This window comes from Acomys russatus, chromosome 20 (genome assembly GCF_903995435.1).
Source record: "Acomys russatus chromosome 20, mAcoRus1.1, whole genome shotgun sequence".
In the NCBI taxonomy this organism is placed as follows: domain Eukaryota; kingdom Metazoa; phylum Chordata; class Mammalia; order Rodentia; family Muridae; genus Acomys; species Acomys russatus.
The window spans coordinates 6,284,626-6,295,279 of NC_067156.1; the positions used below are offsets into that span (position 1 = coordinate 6,284,626).

At 41.1% G+C, this 10,654-nt stretch overlaps 1 non-coding gene across 1 annotated transcript; it reads left to right on the forward strand.

Annotated features, from left to right (window-relative positions):
- Positions 1 to 1,521: 1,521 nt before the first annotated feature.
- On the forward strand, positions 1,522 to 1,653 carry LOC127204817 (small nucleolar RNA SNORA17). Its single transcript, XR_007832518.1, has one exon. It is a non-coding gene; the product is annotated as a small nucleolar RNA SNORA17 (small nucleolar RNA).
- Positions 1,654 to 10,654: the final 9,001 nt, after the last annotated feature.

A 10,654-nucleotide genomic window follows, 5' to 3' on the forward strand; every position in this document is an offset into this window, starting at 1 on the left:
TCTGCATTTGCAAGGAACAGTCACCTCTCTCCTCATCACTAGGGTGACAGCAGAGGAGGCTAATAGGGAATTAGTGCTTTTACACAGTCCACCTGCCTTTCTGGTGGGGAGCTCAAAGGAAGCTTGTAGGGAATAATGATAAGCATCTTCCCTACTCAAAGAGCTTTTGGTCCAGCAGGAGGAAAATGACCCCTTATCTACTGTGAGTGCACAATTTTATTGATGATGATTTCCCTTCTGGAAGCACATCCTTCACATTCTGAAAGAAAGCAGGAATCAATGTATCTTTCAAGAATGATGTAGAAATCTGAACATTCTCAAATGAGGAAATGGACTTTTCTTTTCCCTTGAGTTTTAAGGGCATTATGTCATGAAAGAAAAAGGTTAAAGGAATGTAAGTAAACATAAGAATCTGTCTTTCATTTCCACTGGCACAATGATGGTGTATTGGAGAGGTATTTTTCTGGTTCATTCACTATGGAAAGCGTATATACAAAAAGGAACGAGGAAAAACATTGTAGACAAATAAAAGCAGACTGATGAAAATCATACAGAAAGCACACATATGGTCATTAAAAGTAACCAGAGCAGAGATATTACAGAAGAGGCTGCTAGAGACAGTTTAATAGGTATTGTACTTGTTTTGTGAGCACCAAGGCAGGCTTTCCATTACAAGAACCCACATGTGAAAGAAAGGTGAATGTGGTGAATCATGCTTGGAATCCTAATGTTGGCAAGGCTGAGACAAACAGGTATCTTGGACTGTTTATATCTGTAGCTTAGCCAACTCTATAAATGGACCAGGCTAGTGAGAGAACCTATCTCCAAACACACACGCGTGTGAGCACACACACAGACACAGACACCATGCAGACATAACACATAGAGAGACACACACACACACAGACACACACACAGACACACACACACACACACACACACACACACACACAAACACACACACCCCTGAAGGTTGATAGCTCCTGAGGAACAGAATAATTTCCCAGGTTATAGTCTTATCTCTACCCACAAGCACAAATAGGCACCCACCCACACATGTAAACCTGGTCACATAGCAGAAAACAAAATGCAAAATATCCTAAGCACTAATACATCATTTTAAATCTAAGTGCAAATAGCCTAAAAGATTCAATTCTCAAGACTGTCAGAGTGATCCAACTGTAAGCTGTATATAAGAAACTCACTTCATGCATGTATAGCCTCTAAAGGTAAAACACTGAGGAAGATAATACCAAGCAAACATTAGTTCAGACAAAGAAGAAGTGGCTATATTAGTAATAGAAGGTGTAGACTGGAGATCAAAGAGAGTTCTCAACCACACAAAAGGATATTAAATCATAATAAAAGAGTCTGTAAAACAGACATGCAGTCATGAATGTATACATACCAAACAATAAGGCAACAATAACACAATCAGAGCCAGGATCTTAAATCAGTCTCTTTGTTGAAATTCATACAATGAGATAGAAACTCAATAAGAATATAGCACTGTTTCCAACACCTGTTCCTAGAAATGTTATAGGTGTTGCTGCTGTGTCACATGTACGCCAGTAGGTGGCAGAGAGGAGAGAGGCTATGTCAATGCTCAGTGGTCTGATCCATGAACATCTTAATGATTAGTAGCCTAGCATTTCCTGAAAAAAGTGAGCCTGAGATGACCACCAGATCAGTGCTGTGGGGTCTGAACTGGGAGCCAGCCTGAGACAACCAGCAGACCAGTGCCATGCAGGCTGGGATGGACTTTCAGCCTGAGACTAGAAGAACCTTGCCTGTGACCTCTGGATCAGGTCGGGGTGAGCCCAAGACATATGACCCTCATGTGAGACCAGTCAGGTAGCCTGGGCAACAAGCAACCTTGGTGTCCACCAAAGCAATGATATGAGGCCTGGACAGAGAGCTAGCCTGATATGATCACCAGTTCTGATGCCACATAGGACTAGGTGAGGGGTTAGAACATGGTCAAGATGAACCTTACATGGTGTCATAATGCACAAATGGGTCATAGCACTCCTGAGATGATCCCAGACACTCGGGAAAACCACTAAGAAAAGAAAGTGAGTGGTGGAGAAATGGAAGAGAAAGAGAAACAGAAGTATATGTGCATAATTAAGTGGAGACTCAAGGGCAGTGATGATCAGACTGATGTGAGTACCCAGTGATGACACCTGGGACCATGGTGGGGTCCAGGCATGTGATACTACTGGGGCCATGTCTGAGTCCAAGACCATGTAACATCAAGGTCTGTTACTACCAAAGACTAGGTGACCTCTCTGGTCTGGGTTGCTGCCTGGAGACATGTTAATGTATGAGGGCTATGTAGAACTGGGTCTCATCCCAGTTCTGAGCATCCTGGGAATCTGGTCCCTAGGACCATGAAAGCAGGAGAGCTGACCTCACCCCTCACTAGCTTCAGTACTCAGGATAGCACCCTTACCCCCACATAAATTGCAGGAGTTATGGGAGGACCAGCCTTGAGGATATGAAAGTGGGAGAACTGTCCCTACCACTCCTATGCAGTTGCATGGCTAAGGGAAAGATAGATCCCCTTCTTCCTCCTGGAACCTCACCACCCTCTGTGGGCAGGAGATTTAGCTTTGGGGTCATGAGAGTGGGAGAGCAGACTCTGACCATCACTTGGACAGCAGAGTAGAGTTGGCCCTGGAAGTGGGGTTTAAGGGTGAGCTGGCCGAAGGGCTTGAGTGCAGAAGACCCCCTCCAGCTGTGTTTCTTCTTTGCTGGGCAGTGGTACAGAAGAAGAAGAAATGCCCTCCCCCACTTCCTCATCCCTCACCATCTATAACAAGCTAGAGTGCTGGACCTGGGGTCATGAGAAGGAGAGATATTTTTGTTTCTCACAGGCTCTAGCACTTTGGACAGTGAGCCCTGCACCTCACTTGGACATCAGTGTAGATGGCTGAACAGCTCAGATCCCTCTCAGGCCCAGATCCGGGGCTTTGTCTTGGCCCACCCCAATCCTACCCCATTTATGAACTGCTGGAGTGTATGAAGTGGCTGATCCTACAGATCAAACACTACAGGGTCTCCATGACACAGGGCAGCAACAGGATATATGAAAGGAGTCCCAGTGAGGTTTCCGTATTGAAAGAATAGCAGAAGCCAGGGGCATCATACCAGGCCAAGCTATTGCAATGAATATTTGCAAGCAAAGAAGTGTAGACAACAGGGCATACTATGGGGTGCACTGAGACATGTTATATCTTCCACAACATGAGTTTTCCCACTATTGGGGGGGAGGTTCCAAGGGTGGTATAAGAGGAGGGAGAGATGAGTGGAATTAGGATGCATGAGGTGAAATTCACAACCAATAAAAGGTTTTAAAAAACTCCATCCAATTACAGGATCTAATTGACCATTCCCTCCTTAAATGGCCTGATAGAACATTCCAGTTAACAACAGACTGAGCACTATTTTGAAGCATCCATAAAATGTGTCCCAACAAAGAAAGGGAGTCACAAGTTGTATCTCAAAACAGTTAAAAGAATTGAAAGCATATTGTGCCATCTAACCACAAAGGAATCAAACTAGAATAAATAACATAAAAATATAAAAAAAACTTGGAAGCACACATCAATAATGTGTCAGACAAGTCTCAAGAGAAGGCAATATATACATTGGGCTGAAGAAAAATGGAAATGCAACAGAAAAGTCTGGGGACAGAGAGAAAGCTCTTGCAAAAGAAATGTATGGCCTTAGATGCAGACATGAGAAAAGAGGAAATATCTTAAATAAATAATCTAAGCTCCTGTTTCAAGACTTCAGGAAATAAACTGTAAAACAATCTAAAACAAGCAGAGGGAAAGAAACAAGTTGGATATTTTTGTTTGGTTGGTTTTTTTGTTTTTGTTTTCATTATTTTTGAGACAGGATTTGTCTGTGTCACCTTGGTTGTCTTGGACTGGCATTGTAGACCAGGTTGGCCTCAAACTCACAGAAATCTGCCTGTCTCTGCCTCCCAAGAGCTGGGATTACAGACATGCACCACCACACCCAGTTCAGAATATATATATAACTTTTTCTCCTTTCAGAATGTCATATGTACATAATACACACGTGCATACATGGACATGGATATTTTTTACACAGAAAATGCCAGTGAGATTTTTAACTTAATGTTTTTGACAAAACTTTTAGAAGTAAAAACTACATATGAATAAAATATAACCCATCTCCAAGTGCCAGGTTGTTTTACAAATTCATCTTTTAGGTGTAGCTATAACTGAGTTGGATTAATATACATACATACAGCATATATGTATGTATATTAATTTATATACATTTGTCAATCTCAAATCTTTTTTTAAATAGTTAAGTATTTACCTGAGGCTGCTTGTGAATAATTAGGTCCACTGCTGTGATATGTTAAGTAACTTTCATCTTAAAATAAATCTTATATAGGCCAACATAGAATTCAGTTCTTTTGTTCTATTGTTCTGTCTATATATCCACAGATCAGCATGTTCTCCTTTAATTGGAGAGATAAAATTAGCTCAAACCATGTAATCTCAGTTTGACTCAGGGCTTAATAATAAGAATATACATAATGGGAAGTTTCCTCAATTTGGAAGATACAATTTTATTTGCAATGACCTATCACTACCCTAAGCTGTTCCCTTCACTGTCCTCTCGATCCCCCAAGTGACACTGTCTGCACACTGTGGGCCCAGCTCTGTGTGCACAATGAAATCATGTGAGAGATGAAATGTCGGGATGGCATCTCAAACAGCTCAGGAAAGCAGATTGTGAAAAGGCAACTCTCTACTCTTCTCTTTCTAGTGTTTTAAGGTCAGTCAAGGCTAGCTTGACAAATTCAGCTCCCCATGTATCCCAAATTTTAGAACATTTAGTAAATCTTTGGAGCTAAAAACATGGGGAAAATGTTTTTATAATTAACTCTAAATTTTTTGTAAGTACGTTTTTCCCCATAAGCATCAGATTTGTCGGATCACTAATTTACTTGTTTAGGGATTCTTCAGTTCATTTGCAAATAACTACTGAGCCCTGTTGTAGACGAGTTATGTTCCCATCACTAAGGACAAAATGGGAAGCAGATTAGAAACATCTTTTGTTTTCCTAAAATGTGTACTCTAGTACCGAGATTTACACCTGTGAAGATGCAGCTCAAGCAAAAACAGGGAGGGTAAACCTGAGTGGTTTGAAATCCACAGAGAAATCATAGGAAAGAGGAACTGGAATTGAACTGTGTTATGAGAAGTAAATTAGGCAGAAGAGGAGCACCTCTCTATCCTGCTCCAAAAACAAGCAAGGAAGCAAACACAAAACAAACAAACAGAAGCATGTGCGATAGTTCTGTTGCAGAAGGAAGCAACTGAAAGGAAGCTGGCCACAGATTAGGTGGGAGCTTGGCTTTGTGAGATTCCCTGCTCATACTGTAAGATGAAAAATACTGTAGAAGACGCTAAGGACATGGCAGTGCTGCCCTTTATCTGTCTTTTTGCAGAGCCCTTGGTGGTAAACTAGTCTGAGGTTCTTAATATTAGCTAGGAAGTGACATTAGTAATCAGGACTACTCCAGAGTATGCAAATTGTGGGGGTCCATGCAAAATATGGCTTTTTACTTGTCCTTGTACATCTGGGAACACAGCCATCACAATTATTACAAGTGTCTATGGCTAATTTTATATTAACACAATAAAATGGAATAGTTGAAACAGATGAAATGACCTCATAGTATTAAAATTTTTATTAACTATTCCTTTTCAGGAAGTTTGTCAACTCCTGAGCCAGAGAAGCCATGGTAGATATGATGGAGCTCAGTAGACTGGGGACTGGTACTAAATCAGTCTGTGTTCTGGATTCTTATTTCAGTCAAGATATGATTTTTTTTTCTAGAATGTTATCTGCATGAAGGATTTTTCAACTCGCTGGTAAATGTTCTTCCTTCCTTTTATTAAGGACTAAAGGACTACATGTACATGACATTTTGTACGGTAAAATACATATGAGTTTTCTGAATGTGACTGATTAAGCTTGGAAATGCTACCTCCACTAAGGAAGCAATTTCAGGTGTTAGCACAAAATCAGGGTAGCTTTAAAGATTCGGCCTGGGCATGAGCTCACTTGAGAAGAGTGCTTGCTTAGCATGCAGCAGCCCCGAGTTCTAAGCACAGCACCTCATAAGCACGGTGTGATAGCACATGGCTCTTCATCCCAAAGCTGGGAGTGGAAGCAAGAGGAGCAAGAGTTAAAGGTCATACATACATTGTTCATTAGGGAGTTCAAAGCAAGGTGGGGCCCGATGTGAGCCCGCTAAAAGAGAAGGAAAGAAAGAAAAAGGAAGGCCAAAGGGTAGCAGGGAAGTAAGGATGGGGCAAAGAGAGAGTTGTGGTTTTTTTTTAAATATTTTGTTACACAATAATTTATATTAGTTTATTTTTATAGTTAATATATCTTTCTAACTTCTTTAATCTATTGAGACATGATGTACTTTTCCAGGTTAGATCTGGAGTGCCTTTCGAAGACCTCAGTGCCCAAGGCTTGATCTCCATCCTGTGACATCAGGTCACTGCCTTATGAAAGCCCCAAAGTCATTGTCTGCTTGACTGTGGGCAGAATCCTCTGAAACTGTGAGGCAAAACACTGCCTTCTTTTGTCACAGTGATAGAAGTCTCTCCAACACAATTTATTTTTTGAATTGTATAACCAGTGATTCAAACTCCTCCAACACAGAAACCTTTCTAATCACCAACACTCATTGCCACAATTTTTAAAATATTTTAAAAAAATCATTTCTATATTTGGTGTTTCACTTGTCCCAAATACACTTCTTAGCATTCAATGCATAACTTCTTGTTTTGTTCCTATTCTATGCTTTGAGTTTTTTGGCAACCTCATTATTAAGTGGCCAGAGAAAAAGCTAATCCTGTATAAGACATGGCAAAGGTCACAGCCATAGGACTGGACAGTGTTTGAGATGCTGAAAATGCAGATTCCGAATAGCTGGTGCTAACCAGCCAAGTACTGATAGAGATGGTCTAGAGGGCTAGTGGGGAAGAAGGTCTGCCTTCATTTTTACTGTTGAGCTTGCTGTGGTAGAAAACAACACACTAGCCCGTAACTGTCACCTTCATAGTTAGCTAAGCAGTTTACTGTCAGATAAAGGGAAGAATTTTCTCCCTCTCTCAGTATCACCATATTCTTTCTTCTCACTCACTACAGAATAAGTTAAGGATGGCCTACTACCTACCTGGCTGTGATGAAAGCCAGGCAATGCTTTCAGGACTGGCAGAGTGTTCAGAGTCAGACATGGCCAATGGCCATCCTATATTGATTACAGTTGTGTCTTTTGTTGTTGTTGGAAACAGGGTTTCTCTAAGTAGCCTTGGTTGTTCTGGACTCACTTTGTGGACCAGGCTGGCCTTGAACTTACAGAGATCCGCCTGCATCTGCCTCCCCAAATACTGGATTATAGGCATTGTGCCACTGTGCCCAGTTTACTTGTTCCTTTTTATTTCTTCACTTACTACACGCTCTTCTCATTGTATGTTAGGAATATAGACCCAAATATCATACTATACAATAACTAAATGCTTAAACATGAAAAGATTAATTAATGCTTTTGACTTTATGGTTTATTTTTTCTTAAAAAGCACCTTCTAGACTTTATAGATGCACAAAGTCATATATCTACAAATGACAAGATGGTAGAATCAAAATTGAGGCATGAAATGGAGATGGGATGACTTGGGAAGGTAACAGGATATGGTCAAACTATATTATATATTTGCAGGAAAGTGGCCTTACATAAGACTAATTTTAAAAATATGTGAACACATACACATAGATGATAGATAGATAGATAGATAGATAGATAGATAGATAGAGATATAGACATATAGGTAGATGATAGACAGACTGACAGATATATGTCTGATGAATGTTAAAGTCAACACACTGAAAGGTCAGTGACAAGCTTCTACAGCAGAATAAAAGATATGCTACATTGTCTACTTAATAATGGCCTTTTATGAACCCCCATTTTTACACAAAGCACTAACTTTGCAATCTGCCAAATCTCACCCCATTATAGTTGCTAATAGTGTGTAAATGTGAGATCATCTTTACCTCTCTTCTTTCTAAAATTAGCAATCAGAAATGTTTGCAGCAAAATCAGATCTAGTTGAGTAAAGTTAACAACTAGTCCTGAAGCTTCTCCCACCAGCACTAAATATCATTACTGCATGATTATTAAGTAAATTTCCAAGTATTGATATGTCAGAGATTTATGCCCTGCATCACTGAATACTCTTTTTTGAGAGAAACCCAACATTTTGTTGCTGTGTGGGCATGGAGAAGACGGTCCTATCTTGACCATCCACTAATATCTTAGGGTCTCCTCTCCTCTTCTCGCTTACAATTGTGATTTACAACACAGAAAGAGCTCATCATCTTTTTTTTCTTTTTGGTTGTTTGAGACAGGGTTTCTCTGTGTAGCTTTGGCTGTACTGGGCTCATTTTGTACACCGGCTGGCCTGGAACTGACACAGATCCACCTGCCTCTGCCCCATAGAGTGCTGGGATTAAAGGCGAATACCGCCACACCTGGCTTTCATCGCCTCTTATCTAGTGCTCCAGATGTCATCTTTGTTCACTTTTGTTAGTGTAACTCACTTGCCATAAAATATCTATGACTCTACCATTATAGGGGTAAGGAGTGCAACTCAGTGGCACTACACCTGCCTAGCATAGGCAATGTCCCCATTCAATCCCCAGAACCAAAATCACACACACACACACACACACACACACACACACACACACACACACACACACGAGTTGTTCTGAGCCTCTGCAGTTATTCAATGTCACCTTGTGCTAAGAGGAGGGAAAGACTTTAAGTTCAGTAGTGAGACACAGAAGGAGAGCCAGGAAAAAAAAATATGCTGCTACTTTACTAAAAGCAGGGTGATGCCTCTGAGGGATCAGAAGGTGAAGATGGTATGAAAAGGGGCCTGAGAACATTGAGGGGACTTTGAATAGGCTGCTTCTGCAGAAAGTGTGAGTCTGAAGCATTACAGGTAGAGCTTAATAGATGAGGAAAGAAAGGGATTTCATTCCGGGTAGAGAGGACTTGCCTACCTGCTGTGGTACAGGTCAGGCTGGCCTTAAAGAAGCCTGTTCACACTCACCCTTCATGGAAGTGACTTCTATTTTTGCTTTTCAGACTTCCTCAATGAGCTGTCTGTTACCAAGTTTAATTCACACCACCACCACTTAAAACCTCTGGAGAGATTTTGGCTCCTAACCTTTCAATATGGCCGTTTCTTCTTTCTTGGCTGATCCCATCCTTTTTTTTTTTTTTTTTTTTTTCAACCACCCATTCTTATTTATTTACATTGCATGTTTTGAATTTTCCATAAATCACTATTTGTTGCTGATCCCATTCTTAAAATGATCATGTGTGTAGACAGCACGTGAGGCACGGATACCGCAGCAGCCAGGAGTCAGAAGCCTGTCACAGTGACTGCCTCCCCCTCCTCCTCAGCCGACCTCTCCACCCCTCTTGGGAAAGTTTTGAATCTCCTTCGCATTATAGTTTTAATGAGGCTGTTTACCCTGAATACTAGATGAGACCATAACTGAGTAATAAATTCTGAACTCTGAGTGCAGCGGACAGAGTCAGACTCTGCAGCCATTTACAATTTAACCTTTAGCCCAGAGAACCCCAGCGCCTCGTACAGACAGCACACTGCAAACTGTTGGAATTATGAGCCAGAGTAAGCAGTTCTTCCTGTTGTTTCTCTTATGTATTTATCGTAACAATGAAAATATGACTAATTACATGGATATATGTATATACATATTGTGTGTGTGTATTTCAGAAAGAACAGAATCAATTTGTTCATTGCCTATTGACTTGTGACAATTTTGAAGTTACTGTGTGTCTTCCATGCCCTCAATCTCCCCAAAGCCTGTCTCTGTCAAAAACAGCTATGCATGTGAATCTGGAATGCCAGAAGAAATGAGTTCTAGTTGAGAGCAGATGAGACTTAAGTGTGGCCAGGGACTGCAGTCAGCTCGGCAGGCTGATCAGCAGCATGAAGCTTTGCAGATACAATGACATCCCAGTGGCTGTAGCTTACAAAGCAGCTTCCATCATCCTTCCTTCTGGTTTAAGAGCCACACTTGCCCTAATAGGCTGGACCAGACTTTTCTCCACTGTTTCACTGTTGAAAATGACGTGATTTCCACTCTGCAAAGGACATGCTTTAACACAGAGAACACTTCCGAGGTAACTGGTGTGATCAGCTGCCTCATTTCCAATATTACAAGAAAGACGTGTGTGTGTGTGTGTGTGTGTGTGTGTGTGTGTGTGTGTGTGTGTGTGGTGTGACTGCATGTGTGCGCATGCATGCACTCTCTATAGGTAGAGAGTATATACAGAGAGCTTTTAAGATGGGCTAGAAAGCATTTGTCTCCACTAGAAGACATAAAACTTAATGGAGAAAAAGTGCCATGATACAAAACCTCTGTTGCTTTATGAAGCTTTTACTTGATGGGCAAACATTTCTTCTGAGAAACCTTACACTTGAGTTTGACTGCCTGCCCCACCCCATCTCCTTTCTGTTTCTTACTTGCTGAATTTGACCCCCAT